Below are 17,384 nucleotides of genomic sequence, written 5' to 3' on the forward strand. Positions count from 1 at the left end.
TGCTATTTAACAGTACACCCTGGCTCAGGACATGGGATGACAGGCATAATTTAATGGGCCATACTCCAGAATATGCCCACACCTTCTAGTAGGTTTTGGTCTGGAATCACAGCTGCCAGTAAAAATGAAGGTCACTCAGTGTCTGACTTTGCGACCCCATGAACTATATGCCCACCAGGCTCCTCTGTCCACGGGATTCTCCAGCAAGAACACTGGAGTGAGTAGCCATTCCCTTTTCCAGGGGAGCTTCCCAACCCAGGGGTCAAATCTGGGTTTCCATTTTAGGCAGATTCTTTACCATCTGAGCCACCAGGGAAGCCTGAGTCATGTCATTGGTTTGATCTATAGATGTAACTGGCTGAAAAGGAGGAAGCAGTAGTACAGATCTGGAATGATAAGAGGAATTATGGCAGCTTGAACAATGGTAGGATCAAGGATGCAGAGAATGAAAGCCAATCAACAGTGGTGAGAAAATCAGTGAAAAAGAGACTCTTGTACTTTTTTTTCTCTTCAGTCACACAATTCAAACATACAAGTGACATTCCATGGTATGATGTTCCATAATACATTTGATAATTACTGATGTCATTCGTGTTGTTGGCTATTTTTTGCTATTCCTAACTACCACAGTGAACACCTTGAAATAGAATTGCCGAGTCAAGTGCATTTAAAATTTGGCAGATACTGACAAAAGGACCGCTTCCCCAAGGCTATCCTTACTGTGAAAGTTTTTAGCGATGATTTCTAAGATAAATCAGGATTTTTTTTTTTTACTGATTATTCTTTAGCTCTATGAAATGACTCTCCCTTTTTTTTTCCTTGTTGCATTATTTTTTTAATTTATTTTTTTAATTGAAGGATAACTGCTTTACAGACTCTCCATTTTTAAAAGATGAGAAATTAAAATACTGAAATACTGTTGTTTGTTCAGAGCCACCCAAACACGAGGTAGAATCAGACATGAGAGACCCTTGGGTGTGACTATTTAGACTGTTTGCACTACTGAACAAATTATTTCTCTATAAAGTTACTGCAATAATGAATTCATTGTGTGAAAATGAGGAACTTCCTATTTTGGCATCTTGGATCCAGAAGCTTTACCTGGGGAGGGATTTTTCTAGCAGAGGTTGTGTGTCAATCTTTACAGAAGCTGTAACCAATAGTTTCGGAGAAAAACTATAGTCAAGGATTGTGTGGGCCGGATTCCGGGCATTAGGAGATGATAGGTTATTTGGAAAAGAGGAATGGATATTGAGGATCTGCCTTAAATGGGATAAAATGACCACTGCTTCACGTCCTAGCTGGAGATGGTACTTTAGGAAAACGGCATACTGCAAATGCATTTATAAGTGCAATTGTATTAATAGACTTTAAAGTGGAATTAAGCCTAGTTCCTTAGAATTACATAGAATCTCCAATTACAGGCTTTATCATACTTTTCCTTCACTGGGTTTCAACTAGGGATCATCCTATAAAGTGTTCTGAACATAAGCAGGTAAGAAAAGTCCTAAAGCAAATAAGCATGGGCTGGGGGTGAGTTGTACGTTACTCAATACTGTGAAGAATAAGAACTTGGGGCTGTTCACAGCAAGGATGTGGCAGCCCCCTCCCTACTCCCCCGCCTAACTTTCAGGGAACCTCAAGTCTTGCTCTCCCACTTGGAGTCCACCTGTCTGGGACTTGGGCATGGTGAGTGGGCTAGACACACACAGGCTGAGAAGTCTTTTTTTTTTTTTTATAAGAGGATCAAGAGGTGTCATTGCTTTGGGACTGCAAAGAGATCAAACCAGTCAGTCCTAAAGGAAATCAATTCTGAAAATTCAATGGAAGAACTGATGCTGAAGCTGAAGCTGCAATACTTCGGCCACCTGATGTGAAGAACCGACTCATTGGAAAAGACCCTGATGCTGGGAAAGATTGAAGGCAAAAGGAAAAGAGGTCAACAGAGGATGAGATGATTGGATAGCATCACCGACTCAATGGACATGAATCTGAGCAAACTCTGGGAAATGGTGAAGGACAGGGGAGCCTGGTGGGCTACAGTACATGGGGTCACAGAGTCATGCACGACTTACCGACTGAATGACAGCAAAGAGTAAAGCATAGTGCCAGTGTAGGGTCCTAGCACATTAGAAGTGAAAGGCTCTAGGCTCTTGGGAGTCCAGCTGGTGCATTTGCACAGAGCAGTGAGTCAGTAGAGGCCCACCAAAATTCAAAGGCTGGCTCAGAGACCAAAAGCAGTATCAAAACAATCTAGCAGCACCAGACTAAGAGCAGGTGCAAAGAAATTTACGAGTTTCTTCCCCTTCCCTGTAAGGACAGGAACCAGGTGTGTGTGGGGGGTGGGGTGGGGCACAGCTGGAAGCCTTCCTCCCTAACTCTTTTTCTGCCTGGGTTCCCCTGCCTTGGCTACGATTGTTCCAGCAAGTCAGCACACTGCTGTGATTCCTGTGACTCCTCTCTGGCCTTCCTCCTTCTGTTTACTTGGACTCAGGACACTTACAGGCAAAACAAAACTAAAATACTGTCAATCATGTAGAAACTGATAAGCTGCCTGATTCTAAAGGGCTGGGAAGCCCCAGAAGAATGTGTGCTGCGTATGAGTCCTTAGAACTGCAACCTGAACTCCAGAAGAAGGAAGGATTGCAATGCACTGCAATCTCTTTTGAAAAACTGTTATTGTGAGTAAAATTTACATTCATTGAAAGAAAACAACCAAGAAACCAAAAATCTACAATTCTATCAACAATTAACATATTATGCGCCCTTGTAGTTTTATATATGTAACATGATTAACACACGTATATTGGTGCTAAGTCGCTTCAGTAGTGTTCGACTCTTCTCGACCCTATGGAGCATAGCCACCAGGCTCCTCTGTCCGTGGGATTCTCCAGGCAAGAATACTGGAGCCGGTTGCCATTTCCTCCTCCAGGGGATCTTTCTGACCCAGGGTTCAAACCTGCATCTCTTGCATCTCCTGCATTGGCAGGCAGATTCTTTACCACTAGCACCACTTGGGAAATGCAACACATATATATGTGATTAATAAATAAAATATATGTGTATATATTTACTTATTTAATCTGAGGTGAGATTCTCATAAGATAAAATGAACAATTCAATGGCATTTAGTACATTCACAGTGTTGTGCAACACCACCACTAGTTCCAAACATTTTCATCACCCCAGAAGGAAATCTTGTACCATCAATTCCTCCCTCCCCCTTGACTCTTGGCAAAACCCAATCTGCATTGTCTCCATGGATTTACCTATTGTGGGTATTTCATATAAATGGAACTGTACAATATGTGACCTTTTGTGTCTAGCTTCTTTCACTGAGCACTGCTTCTCATGGTTCATCCACATAGTGGTACGTATCAGTATTTCATTCCTTTTTGTGGCTGAATAATATTCCATTGGTGGTATATATCACAATTCATGTATTCATTCATCCGTTGATGGACACTTGACCAGTACTCCTATGAACATGCATGTTCATGTATTGTTTTGAATACCTGTTTTCAATTCTCCGTGTACATATGTAAGAATGGAATTACTGGATCTCGTGATAATTCTATGTTTAATCTTTTGAGGGACCACGATGGCTAAGATGACTCTTCTACAGCAGCTGAACCACTTTACATTCCCTCTAGCAATGGATGAGCATTCCAACTTCTCCACAACCTCACCAACACTTCCTGTTTTCCATGCATATCTGTGATAGCCATCCTAGTGCATGCATCTCCTTGTGGTATTGACTGTATTACCCTAATGACTAACGATACTAAACATCTTTTCATGTGCTTATTGGCCATTTGCACACCTTCTTGGGAGAACTAATTTAAGTTCTTTGCCAATTTTTTAAAAAATGACTTATTTTTTGGTTGCCCTGGGTCTTGGTTGCTGTGCTTGGGCTTTTTCTCTAGTTGCAGAGTGGAGACTCCTCTTCACTGTGGTACACGGGCTTCTCATTGCCATGGCTTCTCCTGTTGCAGAGCCAAGGCTCTAGAGCACAGGCTCAGTGGTTGTGGCCGCACAGACTTAGTTGCTCCGCAGAACATGAAATCTTCCTGAACCAGGGATCGAACCTATGTCCCCTGCATTGGCAGGTGGATGCTTATCCACTGTACTACCAGGGAAGTCCGCCTTGCCCATTTTCAAATTGGGTTGTGGTATATATATTTGTTTTACAAAAAAATGGTAACATATTTACAAACATTCTATTTGAAAATGACTTTTACGGAAAACAATCTTTATTAAACTAACTTTATCATCATATATTCTTATTGTGCTCTGCATTGCATCATTTCTACTGCCTCCATGGTTTTCCACTGAGTAAATATAAAATATCATACATTCTGTGCCAAATGTATTTTAAATTGATGTTGCTAGAGGACTTCCCGGATGGGGTCCAGTGGCCAAGACTCCAAGCTCCCGATGCAGGGGGCCCAGCTTCAACCCCTGATCAGGGAACTAGATCCTATATACCACGACTAAAGGTTGAAGATTTCACGTGCCGCAACCAAGGCCTGGCACAGCCAAATCAATTAATTTTAAAAATACCATAAATGATCTAGTCAATCCCATCTTATTAGATGTTTGTGTGGTTTCTGATTTTTTAGTTAGTTTTATTGAAGTATAGTTGATTTACAATGTTGGATTAATTTCTGCTGTGCAGCAAAGTGATGCACACATACATATACACTCTTTTTCATATTCTTTTTCATTATGGTTTGTCACAAGATATTGAATAAAGTTCTCTGTGTTTTCTTTCTGTAGGAAGGACCTTGTTTGTTGATTTTTTAAGTATTTTGAATAAGGCTAAGATGACTCATCTTTTCTTGTACCCATACTTTTGTGTCCATGATTATTTTGTTAGGTTATACATATTCCTCAAAGTTAAATGGATGAATTTGAAGTCAGTTTTTGAATGAAATGAAATGATTAATTTGGTTTTACCAAGCCACCTTGAGCAAGTTTGCACCCAAATGTAATAACTTTTTAAAAGGCTATTGAGACAATTTTACATATAAGAGATATGTAGGTTCATGATTTCTAAGATTCTATAAAGCAGTGGGGGAAATTGTGAAAGGGGTAAGCCTTCAAAAGCAAGCAGATTAAAAGCCTTAAAAACCTGGAGAGCTGTTGGGTTGAAATGACTGTTCTCCTTTATGCTTCTGTTATTTTACTACTTTTCAGGTTGAAGATTAACAGAAAGCACTTTTATATTTAAGTAATTGCAGGACTGCAAAAAGAGAACGTGTGGATCAATTGGAATGGGTGAAAAAACTTTGAAATTTTTGCAAAACCATTAGAGCTTCTTGCTTTTCATTTCATTGGATCTAGTTGTATTCTTCATAATAATCTACATGATTTCCAAAACTTCCTAGTCATTTGTATCAGAATTATTTTCTTTAAATACAGTTAACTGTGCTTTCACATGTGATTTAACACCGAGACACAGGTCAACAATTCTTCTAGGGAGTACATGTCTTATCAAATAGTGGTCAACAGGTCAACATAAAATTGGATTAATTATAAAAAAAAATTATCTTTTAGTCAGTCCCATAGGAATTTATTTCATACATTGATAAGTATTGGATTTTATACTATATGGATCAAACCTGAAAAGTAATATAAATTTTTCACTTCTTTTAAGGACCAAAACTTTAGAGATCAACATTGTAAAACTTTATATCATGAATTTATATATACTGAGCTTCTACAGATAATTATAATGAACCATTAGAAGTAATATTGATTTTATTTTTAAAAATTAGGTAAGAGATACATTATTGTAAATCTAATATTTGAAGGGTTTTTTTTTTTAATGTTAAGGTCTTGAGAATTTTTAAAGAATAACAGTTAAGAATCAAACTGACTTGGGAAAAAACAACAGAGATATAGTTTTATTATTATTGTTTTTTGCTATGTCTTCATTTTAAGGCCCAATAAAATTTTTTCTCACCTTTAAAACCAAGGAGTCTTGCTGCTGCTGCTTCTGCTGCTGCTGCTAAGTCGCTTCAGTCGTGTCCAACTCTGTGCGACCCCACTAGGCTCCTCTGTCCCTGGGATTCTCCAGGCAAGAACACTGGAATGGGTTGCCATTTCCTTCTCCGGTGCATGAAAGTGAAAAGTGAAAGTGAAGTCGCTCAGTCGTGCCCGACTCTTAGCGACCTCATGGACTGCAGCCTACCAGGCTCCTCCGTCCATGGGATTTTCCAGGCAAGAGTACTGGAGTGGGTTGCCATTGCCTTCTCCAAAGGAGTCTTAGTAGGCTATTATTAATAATATTTAAAATCTCACTTTAAAAAAAACCATAAAAATGGGACTTCCTTGATGGTCCAGTGGTTGGGACTCTGTGCTCCCTGTGCAGGGGATACAAGTTCAGTTCTTGATCAGGGAACCAAGATGCCACATGCCTCGTGATGCAGCCAAAAATACTAATAACAAATTTTAAAACATCATTAAAAACATTTCTCTTTTGTTTTACTATAAATATATTTTCTAAATGGGAAAATTATTTAGAAACTGCTAGTACAAATAGAAGTTAACCTCAAAATATATCTTCATTAGCTTTCATGCCTCCACCATCAAATAGGATGAAAAGATAACCCACAAAATGAATAAATGCTGAGGACAGAGTTTAGTATGTGCTTTAGTTCTTTTTATGTAAAGCTGTAAACCAAGAGGAAAGCATGTGATAAATAAGTGGACTTGCCCGGGACCTTGGGACAGTGTTTGGGAGTCTGATGCTGTTCCAGTGACTTGTTGGTGGCAAGTTAGCAGACAACACTTGGGCCAAGGGTGGCAGCCTGCACGGAAGCAGGGTAACCGGCCAAGAACGTAAACAGGAGCTCCTGTTAATGGGTGTGGAGGGCCTATACCCTCCATAGTTCTAGGGAACTTTGATTACAACCATTGACATTGCCTTACTGAGGGACCTGCTGAGCACCCAGTCAAAGCACCTTCTTTGCAATGAAATAGGCTCTTTGGAGCCACATTTCAGTGAAAGGAGACCTAGAAACTTTTTTCCTAGAGATAGGCAGGCTTTTGTGATTGCACTGCAATCCACTTACAAGGAATAGCTATTACTAATTTTTGGAAACACAACTGTTATTCTTCCTCTCAAAGGTTTGGGGATGCAGGTCTCCATCAAGTTTCTGGTTTCTTTTAAACCCAGGGAGGGAGTCGGTTAGGTAAGTAGTGGAAATTGTCAGATGACAGTCATCTTCTTATATCTACACTAGATTCTTTCCCAGGATCCAATTTTAGCTAAAAACAGAATAAAACCCATCTGGTATCACTTTAGAGAGTTAAGAGGAGAAAGCCTGAGAAAGACTTTTAAGGAATAAACTCACAAAATGTATTCATGATAAAGCTGATCAAAATTAGGTTTGAAATCTAAGTTTTCACCCAGTATAAAGAAGTCTTTCAATTTTTTTATACAAGAATTTTAAAAGAAATTTTATTCATTGAAATGTGGCTGCTACAAGTATAAGATACTGTACCATTCAACATATGATTTTACTGTGTGTAGGTGGCCCCCTACCTAATTAGTTAGCATGACTTCTAACATATGATAAAATGATAAAAATAGGGCAGACACTCAAATGTCCTTTCCTTGAGAGAGAGTCCAAGGTATGGAAGAAGCCCTTGGGGACCTTTACCCCTGATCTGTAAAATCTGTGATAAGACATCCCAAGTCTCTCCTTTCCTCACAGGTGGACTCTGCCCATCCTGCTAGTTCCTTCCTCTCCTGACCCAAATCTCCAGTGAAACAGGGTACCTGTGGCCCCTGGAGGGGGCTACTCAGGACCTCCAACACCTCTAAGGTCGGTGCACATCCCCAGTGGGACTATGGCAGCCTCCCCCCAAATCTGCAGGCAGGGGTGCTGGATTCCCAGTTCCCTATGTCTAGACACATGACCTTCAAGCCAAGTTCTTTTGCACAAGATTTCTATTTTCCATTTTCCATTAATAAGAGCAGCAGTCAGAATGCAACTCAAATTAAACAATTGTCTGTCACTCCGTTCAAACGATGGGGTGATGGTTTTCCACTCGGGCTGTCAGTCCTAGGAGGGTGGCGGATGCTCCTTTGACTGCTGGATCACATGTGTGATCTTAAATAAGTGCTTCAGGAGTGAACTCATTTTCTCCCCTGTGGCAAACTACAAATTCTAACATATGGGTTCTAATGCCAAATAGGATACAATTTCTAGAAATTTAAGTTGATATACCCTACCTCCCAGTTGCCTAGAGGGATCTGGGATAAAGCTTGCCAAAAAATGGGGACATTTCACTATAAGTATAAAAAATAAGTTATGAACTCTGAGACCTTGAGAAGAATGGACACTAATTTATCCACTGCATAAAGTAATTTTCACAGTATCTCCAGATGTGGATACCATTATCAGATAGAATCATCACTTTCGACAAGTTTTTTCTCAGCTGATTTTCTTGAGTATCAAATATTTAGGTTTAAAGAACATTTGCTTTTAGAGTTAAGACTCCTTCAGTTCCATTAATACATAAAGGCAATTTCATTAATGTCATTAAATCTTCTTTTATGGGCAGGACTTCTTATTAAATACAACAGACTATGTTGGAGCTGTCACAAAGTCAAATTTGTGCAATGAATTGAACGGTGTCTGTCTCAAATGTATTTTAACCAAGTTTTAGGGCGGAAATCTTCCTGTAAATGATTGTGCTTAAATTATATTATTGTCGCTCTCTAGTTACCCTATAATTTAACCTTCTTTAAATGACATAGATTACATTAAATAAATACTGACAAGTGGTATACATCACATAAAGACACTAAAGACCACTAACATTTAGCAGTGGGTTGGAAAATATATATAAAGCCAGGGAGAATGAACTTCCTTACCCCCTAAATCAATCCAGTTTCTCTCTAAAGGTTGATGACAACACCTCCTCGGAATGGGAAGGTGAGAAATCCGGCTCGTTGATCGTCCAGCAGGCCCCCTCTCTTTCCGGATCCCTTCATTCTCTTACAAAGGAGCCAGGCACCCCTCCTTGGGCCTGGAGACAGGAGATCAGCGGAACAGACAGGCATCTTCCACAGGACTTTGTAGGAGCCCGCACGTTCCTGGAGGAGGCCAACAATGAACAAGTAAACACGTAAGAAAGAGCACTTCGGCTGCTGCTCAGGATATGCTGATAAAGGTGAGTGATGAAAGTGGGAGAACGGGGCGGGGGCGTGGGAGGGACCGTCTGGAAAGGCCTCCCTGGGGCGTTGCAGCGGAAAGTTCGCTCATTTTCCAGCTGGGTTGGTCACCCACCTGCTGACCCTCATTCTGGGGCTCTGACGAGGCGTGGGGGCGGCTGAGGCTCAGGACTCCCCCGGGCAGCCCCAGCAAAAGCCCCTGCGACCCTGCAGGTCGCTATTTCCGAACTGCCTGGCTCCCCCTCCTGATCCAGGAAGGCCCCGCCTGGCCTCCCGCTTCCCAGTCGCCCCGGGGAGCGGCCTGGTCTCGGCTCTCAGGATGTGGAGGCTGCAAATAGCTCGGCAGCTGCGGCCGGGAGCCGCCGGGAAGCGCGCCAGCCGCCGCCACGCGGGCCAGGAGCCGCCGCGCGGAGCGCCCCGCGCCCGCCGAGGCCGCCTTGCCGGCGCGGGGCCCCCAGCACCGTGCGCCCTGGGGCTATGGAGGAGCCCGATCGCTGCCCGCCTCCACGACGGCCAGCACCAGGGATCCCCTGTTCTGCACGAGGTGAGGGAGGACGGGCCCCCTCTCTGCGCAGAGCTGACTCCACCTCTCGGGGGTCTTGATGCCTAGCCTGACCCCAGAGAGTCGTTCAGTCTTTTGACATCATCGCCTTAAAATATTTTTTCTCTTGAGTTTCCTGCTAGCGACAAGACTCATATTCTCCTCTGGCCACACTCCTAAAACTTGAAAACCTAAGTCTTATTTAGACAGCACCATGGCAAGTACCTTTTTATATCTTTTGTTTGTTTGTTTTTTTGACCGTGCGTCTTGCAAGATCTTAGTTCCCAGACCAAGGATCGAACGCACGGCCGGAGTGAGAGCGCCGGGTCCTACTAACCACTGGACTTCCAGGGGATTCCCGCAAGTTCAGTCTTTTAAGAAGGACGCCTAAAAGGAAATTTAAACGGACCCCTTGCTCTGCCCACAAGCAGTCGAAACAGGGATGGGTCCTGGTCGCCCCCAGCTCTTCTCCCACAAAGGAGAGTGGGAGGTGACACTGGGGGCGCAGAGCGTTGTTGGAGCCTAGGGTCCTCCCGATTCTCGAAGGTGGGTACAGTTGGCAGCACTGGGCTGCCAGGACCCAGCCTTCCAAGGGACAGGCCGCTTCCCCCCAGCCCCTCCTTGGTGCCTGCTGCCAGAAGAACTTCCGGTCCCTTCCAAGGTCAAGTTCAAGTTGCCCTGTCTGGGTGGCAGGAGCCTGGCTGGTCCCACCAGCGCAGTAAGCCTGGGGGCTGCAGGCAGAGCCTGAACCCCACCCAGAAGTTGCTGGGGGTGGGCGGGTCCTTGGAAGCAGACAAACTGCTCTCTTGAGGTAAGTAGGCGGAAGAAAAAAAAACACAACTGCTGAGATTGGCCCAGATTCTGCTCTGATGATTGGCCTTGGTCCTGGGGGAACTTCTGGGGGTAGTTTCAGCTCCTTTCTCAGCTTTTGTGTGCAAAGGACAGAGAAGACACCATTCAGAAATGAGTGTACAGCGCCATAATTGTCACAGGAAACGGCTGCCAATGACCGTGACATTAGATTTTCATCTTTCTTCTTTTTGTTTTTCATTGTGCAACCAAAAACTGTCAACATTTATCAGCTAAATGTTAAGATTTCAGCTGGTACTGAGTGGATATTATTTGATGTTATTTAGGAGGCCTCAAAAACAAAACTCAAAAAACTTGAAAGAAACCCATCCAGGTTGACAGGTCAAGTGAAGATTTTGTGAAATAACCAGATTTGCAGTGAATGGAAAACCCCATTATGTTGTTACTCTTTTTAGATTAAAATTTAAACATGCTTTAGCAAATACGTCCGTTTCCTTGACATGGAGGTTTTGTTTCAGGTTCTCTTTCTGTGGCCTGAGAGAGCTTTAAGTCTGCTAGAAACTCCCCTGAGAGGAACTCTAAGGTGGAATATTAACTCCTCTGCCTATTATATGCATAAAGTCAGGCAACCTCCCTCCCAGGGGGCATCAGAAATTGCTTTTGTGCACTGTTTGGAAAGGCCTTTGCATCCAGAAACAAAAGTGAAAAACACAACAAAATCCCAAAGCAATGCCCGCAAAGAAATAAGGATGTGAAGTTCAAAGGCCTACAGAGCCCAGAATTTCAAGTCACTGGTTTTCAAAAATCATTCAAGTCCAGGCTTTGGACTCAGACTCACACTGCTTTGTGCCAGCCCTCACCTGACAACCAGCTAGATGTGTATCTTTCAGCAAGTATTTCACCTCCAGTGCCTCAATTTCTTCATCTGTAAGATGGGTAACATAATCAGCTTCATAAGGCTTCTCGGTCACATGTGAGAATTTAATAAAATAATCCATGTAAAATCTGGCACAATGTTTGGCACTTGGTGAGAACTCAGTAAATAGTGAACTATTTTTATATAACAAAACAAATTATATAATAAATGATTTGCTTGTTATTAATATACTGTATGTTACTACAAAGTCTTTTCTCCTCCAACTTGGGTTTTCACTTTAATCCATAACATATTATGGTGGCTTCACCCCCAGTTATTTGAACTTGATGCCAGTGGTTCCCAGTCACCTGGAGAACTTACAAAGGGACTGACGCGAGTCTTACCCACAAGGATTCTGATTTAACAGTCTATGGTGTGGCCTGGGCTTTGGACGTTTTGAAAGCTCCCCAGGTGATTCTAATGTAGAATCAGCCAAGTTTGGAAACTAGTGCTTTTTGGTGTTGTCCCAATCAAAAAGGCAAACAGATGTCTATAGTTTAAATCAAATTAAAGCAGTCTGTATTCTGAGCTACTAATCTGACTTATTTTGCTGCATTAGCCATTCAAATCAGCCAATCCCCTGACATTTTCACGGAATTTATAAGTTTTGGCTATTTTGACCAATTAATTTGGTTAAAAGGTTTGATTCATTAAAATCACATGGCCACAGCCTCAAGTAAATTGAATTTATTGGAAATCAGCTAGGATTGTATATGTATTTGGAAGTTTTTAGGTTACACATTACCATAGAAGTCCACATTATTTAATTCCACTCTGTACATTTACTAAGAATCTGGATATTAAATTAAATGTTGACAGTTTTGAATTGATTTGACCAATTATTTTAGTAAAAAAAAATTATTTCTCAAAGTCCTATAACTATAGGTTAAAGGAATTGAATTTGTTGGGGACCAACTAGGATTTTAAGTGTAATTGGAAGTATAAACTATTATGGAAGTACACATTACTGAATTCCATCTTGCACATTTGCTAACCCACCGGATGTTAAATCAAAATGCTGAGAGTTGGAATTAGGTTAATAGTGTCTCGTCCCTTTGATCTCATCTCGGGGACTTTAGATGGCATGTAGGTTGCTATCAGATTTGACACCACTGTCTGTGTATTATTAACCTCTTTAAAAAATTAATGAGCGTGTTGGTCCACTTAGCACTCGGGTCACAGTGATCCGTCAGAGGAACCATGAGTGAGGTGGCACTCACAGCCTCCATCAGCTTGCTTTCTATCAACATTCTCCATTAGAGGCACACAGTACCAGGTTAGAAAAAGCCCCTGAATCTTGTTTTCCAGAAGTTCTGGATCTGGTCATGGACCCAAGGCATCACAAGCTACTTTTTTTTTTTTTAGGGGGGCTGGGCCGTGTAGCTTTCAGGATCTTTGTTCCCCGACTAGGGATTGAACCGAGGTCCCACAGTGAAAGCACCGGGTCCGAACCACTGGACCACCAGGAATCTCTGATCACAAGCTACTTTAACTGGCTGGGTACAGCAGACCTTCCTGGAATGTATCCATAATTGGACAAAACAGAATTCAGCCATCACTTGTCTCCAGGTGTTTATGTTTAAAATATAGAACAGTTATCAAATTGAAAACCAGGCAATTTTGCATGGGTGGGCTACTTCCCTCACTGCCGTACAAATTATTTGTTTATTTGGATATTTATTTGTAAAGGGCAAAGAAACAACATCATTAGAAAATAGAGGGCATAGAACAGTATTTTAAAATTTCCCTTCTGGGACTTCCCGGCTGGTCCAGTGGTTAACTCTCTCAGCTCCCAAAGCAGGGGGCCCAGGTTCAATCTCTGGTCAGGGAACTAGATCGCACATGCTGCAACGAAGACCTGGTGCAGCCAAATAAATGAATAAATAAATAAATAAATAAAATTTCCCTTCTGATAATTTTATGAAAAAATGAATGTTGGCTAAAGATTGGGGAAAAAAAGGATTGGATAAAAATATTAGCTGATAATCATCTGAAGGGTAGGAAGGGAATGAGTATTTAATAAGTGCCTATTCTATGCTGGGCTCTTTCTGTGTATAATGTCTTTTAATCTTTACACTCTGTCCTCAGAATAGAATCAGTTCACAAATAGGGTAGTTGAGGTTCAGAGAGGTTAAGTAACTTACTCAAAGCTACACAGCATAAAGTCACAGAAGTGGGATTTGACCCCGTCAGTCTGCCCCAGACCCTGTACACTGTTCCCTACATGTCAGGGTGGTTAACTGTCCTGATTTGCCTGAAACAAGGGGCTCAGTTTGAAAACCAAGGCAATTCCCAGAAAACCAGGACAAGTTGGTTACTCTCCTTGGTAACTGGAGGTTACTGCTCCCTTAGCCAGCCAACCAGATTCCAGGCCCCAGGTCTACTGCTGGTAAGAAGGAAGGGAGGTCTGAATCCCTCACTTATTTCAGAAAATAATCTATGCAACCATATTACACTCCCACTGGAGAAAGCAAGTTAATGGCGCTTCTGATCAAATTACTATATCCTTAGATCACGTAGGTCAAGCACCTGCAAACTTTTCCCCTGAAGGGCCATTTTTTAGTTTGTGGATCACAGGGTCTCTGTCACAACTACTCAGCCAGGTCCTTATGGTGGGAAGCAGCCATGGACAATACAAAAATGAAGGGGTGCACTGTGTTCCATTCAGAGGTGGGAGGTAGGCTGGATTTGGCCCATGGAGCGTCTGCCAAACCCTGATATAGATTATTAATACAGAATCTTTTGAGGGACTTCCCTGGTGATCTGGTGGCTAAGACTCCAGGTTCCCAATGAGGGGGCCCTTGTTCCCTGGTCAAGGAACTAGATCCCACATGCCACACTAAGACCCAGTGCAGTCAGATAAATAGATAATAAAGAAAAAATTTTAAAAAATCATTTGCATAGATAATTCAATCTGAAGAATTATTTCTGGAAGTTACTTTAATTGGGGGTATGGCCAGTGGGCCATTGGGAGCTGTCTTTTGGACTAACCTATTCTAGTGGAGGTGATGGAATTCCAGTGGAGCTATTTCAAATCCTAGAAGATGATGCTGTGAAAGTGCTGCACTCAATATGCCAGCAAATTTGGAAAACTCAGCAGTGGCCACAGGACTGGAAAAGGTCAGTTTTCATTTCAATCCCAAAGAAAGCCAATGCCGAAGAATGCTCAAACTACTGCACAATTGCACTCATCTCACACACTAGTAAAGTAATGCTCAAAATTCTCCAAGCCAGGCTTCAGCAATACGTGAACCGTGAACTTCCAGATGTTCAAGCTGGTTTTAGAAAAGGCAGAGGAACCAGAGATCAAATTGCCAGCATCTGTTGGATCATCGAAAAAGCAAGAGAGTTCCAGAAAAACATCTATTTCTGCTTTATTGACTATGCCAAAGCCTTTGACTGTGTGGATCACAATAAACTGTGGAAAATTCTGAAAGAGATGGGAATACCAGACCACCTGACCTGCCTCTTGAGAAACCTGTATGCAGGTCAGGAAGCAACAGTTAGAACTGGACATGGAACAACAGACTGGTTCCAAATAGCAAAAGGAGTACGTCAAGGCTGTATATTGTCACCCTGCTTATTTAACTTCTATGCAGAGTACATCATGAGAAATGCTGGACTGGAAAAAATACAAGCTGGAATCAAGATTGCCGGGAGAAATATCAATAACCTCACATATGCAGATGACACCACCCTTATGGCAGAAAGTGAAGAGGAACTAAAGAGCTTGTTGATGAAAGTGAAAGAGGAGAGTGAAAAAGTTGGCTTAAGCTCAACATTCAGAAAACAAAGATCATGGCATCTGGTCCCATCACTTCATGGCAAATAGATGGGGAAACAGTGGAAACAGTGTCAGACTTTAGTTTTTTGGGCTCCAAAATCACTGTAGACGGTGATTGCAGCCATGAAATTAAGACGCTTTACTCCTTGGAAGGAAAGTTATGACCAACCTAGATAGCATATTCAAAAGCAGAAGAGATATTACTTTGCCAACAAAGGTCCATCTAGTCAAGGCTATGGTTTTTCCAATGGTCATGTATGGGTGTGAAAGTTGGACTGTGAAGAAAGCTGAGTGCTGAAGAATTGATGCTTTTGAACTGTGGTGTTGGAGAAGATTCTTGAGAGTCCCTTGGACTGCAAGGAGATCCAACCAGTCTATCATAAAGGAGACCAGTCCTGGGTGTTCATTGGAAGAACTGATGCTGAAGCTGAAACTCCAATACTTTGGCCACCTCATTCGAAGAGTTGACTCATTGGAAAAGACTCTGATGCTGGGAGGGATTGGGGGCAGGAGGAGAAGAGGACGACAGAAGATGAGATGGCTGGATGGCATCACTGACTCGATGGACATGAGTCTGGGTGAACTCAGGAGTTGGTGATGGACAGGGAGGCCTGGTGTGCTGCGATTCATGGGGTCACAAAGAGTCAGACACAACTGAGTGACTGAACTGAACTGAACTGATTCATCAGTTAGACGTGCCTCCTCTTTTGGCTTACAGAATCAAGCTTTTCTAATCCTACTCAAAGATCACACCGTGTGTGGGTGTGTGAAGGCGGCAGTATGTTATCTCCCATCACAAATTTATATCCCCTTCCTTGTCTGTTGGGAAATATTAGTCACATTCATATCTCCACTGTCTTTTCAGCTTCTTCTATTTCCAAACATCATTTAGAGAGCAATTCCTATTGCACTCTACAAAATCTTAAGAAATATTCATTTGCTTCAATACAGCATTTTCTTTATTGCATGCTGGAAAAATATTGCTAGCTTTTTCTATACTGAAAAGCAATGTCACTTTAGCACCGGAGCAGCCTCTGCCATTCCAATATTCATTCACATGTGCCTTCATCCACTCACTGGGTGCTTATTCACCTTTCAAGGGGGATGGAGAGGGGCCTCTCAAGACCTCATGCCCCCATCGCAGATAGCCCCCCACTGGAGAAGGTGCAAACCAGCATAGTCAGATGTAAAAGAAACAATGGGCGTGACTTAAGGACACGGTGTGGTAGGAGGAAGAAATGCAAATTTTCCGGGTGGGGGAAATAGCAATTGGTAAGACTTGGGCTCAGGATTTATTTATAAGCCAAGCACAGAGGGAGATAATAAATAGATTAGCTCAGGAATAGAAGAGGTGCTCAGCCTTTGGAGACAGCGAGGGGTCAGGCTGAGGGCACAGTTGCTAAAGCAAGCGGAAGCCACTGTGTATTCTGAACAGGAGGTGGGCAGTGATCAAAATGGCCATGCAGGCAGGGTGTCCTGCTGGTGGTCAGGGAAGGTAGAATGGGAGGCTGAGTCAGAGAGTGGTACTTGAATTGGACAGTAAGGGACAGAGTCCAAAAAAATTCCGCAGGCATCAGGAGGATGACAGTATCATTAATTTCAGAAAACATGAAATTCTGAGATTCTGAAATTCTGAGAGGTGATGCTCATTTATGAAGATGGCCGAAAAAACTGAAAAACTTCAGGTATTTTCATACTCCTTGAATCAAGATGGGCTTCCCTTGTAGCTCACCTGGTAAGGAATCCACCTGCAATGTGGGAGACCGGGGTTCAATTCCTGGGTTGGGAAGACCCCCTGGAGAAGGGAAAGGCTACCCACTCCAGTATTCTGGCCTAGAAAATTTGCAGGACTGTATAGTCCATGGGGTCGCAAAGAGTCGTACATGACTGAGCAACTTTCACTTTCTTTGAATCAAGATGTTCTCTGGGCGAGCAGGTGAGAAATCAGGGTTACCTGTGCAGATTTTATGCGGAACGCCCTACAGAAGTGATAGGTGAACCAGGCAACGAGTTTCCTATGCTCTTTTTGTTGATTCATTTGCCTCTTTCTTGTTTGGCTGAAAAGAAACATATTAGAACTAGTGTCTCTTCTGACTTACTCTGGCTGCCCTATGGCCTAACTTCCAGACAACATCCACATCGG

The 17,384-nt window shown here is 42.4% G+C and overlaps 1 protein-coding gene and 1 long non-coding RNA gene across 2 annotated transcripts in view; one reads left to right on the forward strand and one right to left on the reverse strand.

The window, feature by feature from the left end:
• Window positions 1–5,971: 5,971 nt before the first annotated feature.
• Window positions 5,972–9,433, reverse strand: LOC138990200 (uncharacterized). Its single transcript, XR_011466317.1, has 3 exons — window positions 9,306–9,433; window positions 8,891–9,112; window positions 5,972–6,111 (listed from the first exon to the last, which is right to left on the reverse strand). It is a non-coding gene; the product is annotated as an uncharacterized lncRNA (long non-coding RNA).
• LOC138990199 (uncharacterized) overlaps window positions 9,062–17,384 on the forward strand; it is a 32,393-nt gene continuing 24,070 nt past the window's right edge. Inside the window, exon 1 of the mRNA XM_070380466.1 lies at window positions 9,062–9,189. The gene's annotated coding sequence lies outside the window, so the exon portion shown is untranslated. The remainder of the gene's footprint in view (window positions 9,190–17,384) is intronic.

Source organism: Bos mutus, chromosome 12 (assembly GCF_027580195.1).
Source record: "Bos mutus isolate GX-2022 chromosome 12, NWIPB_WYAK_1.1, whole genome shotgun sequence".
NCBI lineage: Eukaryota > Metazoa > Chordata > Mammalia > Artiodactyla > Bovidae > Bos > Bos mutus.